Raw genomic sequence first — 2,116 nt, forward strand, 5'->3', positions numbered from 1 at the left:
ACCCCCACTTTTCCTGATAGTACGGTGTTTTTCCCAGAGTATCTGCTTTTTCCCAGCTTTTGACACATTGACAGAGTTGGACTATGAGTGAGACCAGGAGCCGAAAGACGGACCATCTGTGGACAGACGGACCATCTGTGGACAGACGGACCAGCTGTGGACAGACGGACCATCTGTGGACAGACGGACCAGCTGTGGACAGACGGACCATCTGTGGTTCAGGATCATTGGATCTGTGGTTGATAAACTGATCCCAGAACTGCTGTAACTCTGGAGCCGTCCTCTTCCTCTTCCTCCTCTTCCTCCTCCTCCTCTTTCTGCTGCCGTGACTGTCTGTGGAAATCACATGCACACACCCATATACACCAGGAATGTCTGGCCCACGGGCCATATTTTGGCACCAAGACCTGATTTCTGTGGCTGCTCTAACGTACAGGGTATTTCAGACTGTGTACAACTGTAGTAGTGAAGTACACGTGATACCACATAAGTTACTTCATCCTGGATAACTCAGATTGGCTAACTATTAACCACCACCTTGGTTAACCATTTATAACAAACCAATAACAAACCAGGAGAAACAAGTGAGGACGGTGCTCAAACACAGGCTCCAGGCACCACAAGAACCACACCTGGTGTATTGAAGTACTACATCAGACAACATCCATCCATCCATCCATCCATCCATCCATCCATCCATCCATCCATCCAGATCCGACTGTGGCCTCAGCCCCATGAAAGTACAATCTATACCCCCCCCCCGCAATATAAATCAAATTCAATCAAATTGAAGGTGTAAATAATCCTGGGGTCACGACTTGTTATTGTTGACATGTGACCATTTACAAGTGAGAGAGAGAGAGAGAGAGAGAGAGGAATACTAATCCAGCCGTGGTCTCTTTCCCAGACGGACTTCCTGAACAGTTGACCCTCTGGTTGGCTGTGGTTTCAGAACTGAACCACTGACATTCTTCACTCTGTGGTGATCGTAGGTCGGACCAGTGATTTAATACTGACGTTGGAGCAGAAGTTCATAGTCACTACATTGTTTTTACATTCTCTTGTTTGTAAACTCTAAAGAATAAGTTTGATGTGGTAGAAAAACAACAACAACAACAACAACAACAGAGTGGACCAAAAGAGAAAAGACCAAAATGTCAAGGTTTTTCTTGACCACGTTGTTGATCCAGTTTCAGTTCAGGGCAGGAAGGAATGTCATGGCCCTGAAACATATTTCAATATTTCTACTTCAAACACGGGGACTTTTCTGTGGCCTGTGAAATATATCTGCATTTATTTTGGTTTTTCACTGAATGTGTAACTCCACAGTAAACAACAACAATGTTGAACTTCACTCTAAAGGTAACCATTTTTGTTAACGTGTTTCATTTCCTTTTTTTGCGTTCACCTTTTGGCTGAACTGACTTTTTGCTGCTTGGTTATTGCTGTGTATTTTGGGTTGACGTACAAGACTGTCTGTGGTGACAGACCCACTGTCTGTGGGTCTGTCACCACAGACAGGTTCACACTGGGTTCAACAGCAGGTTCAAACTGATCCAGTCACTGACGCAGCAGCTACAGCAGCAGCAGCAGCAGCTACAGCCGCAGCAGCAGCTACAGCAGCAGCAGCAGCAGCAGCTACAGCAGCAGCAGCAGCAGTAATAGCATCATCATCATCACCATCACCATCATCTTCATCATCATAATCATCATCATCATCCCCACCATCATCATCACCATCACCATCATCCCCATCATCACCATCATCATCAGCATCATCACCATCACCACCATCAACATCATCATCATCATCATCATCATGGGATTTACCCAAATACATTATGTTATCATATATCCCAGAGCAGATAAATGGCGTCTTTGTTGGCACCCACTGACATTTGGTTTTCATTTTAGGGGATTTTAAGAAAATTAATGAAACATTTCTCCATTTCTTTCATCTTAAGTTTGAAGAAAAAAACCCATCAATGGTGAGACTAACGACCTCAGATCTTTTCATCCTCAGGTTCCAAACCTTAGACTGTGTTTTTCTTTCAATCACATAGTATGAGTTTTTTTAAAGGCAGGCTGAGCCATTCGGGGCCGGGGGAGGTCGGGG

The 2,116-nt window shown here is 44.6% G+C and overlaps 1 protein-coding gene across 1 annotated transcript in view; it reads right to left on the bottom strand.

Annotated features, from left to right (window-relative positions):
• LOC103390331 (ras-GEF domain-containing family member 1B-B-like) overlaps positions 1-2,116 on the bottom strand; it is an 11,218-nt gene that overhangs the window by 7,282 nt on the left and 1,820 nt on the right.

The sequence above is a fragment of the Cynoglossus semilaevis genome, chromosome 14 (assembly GCF_000523025.1).
Source record: "Cynoglossus semilaevis isolate Cse_v1.0 chromosome 14, Cse_v1.0, whole genome shotgun sequence".
NCBI classification, from domain to species: Eukaryota; Metazoa; Chordata; class Actinopteri; order Pleuronectiformes; family Cynoglossidae; genus Cynoglossus; species Cynoglossus semilaevis.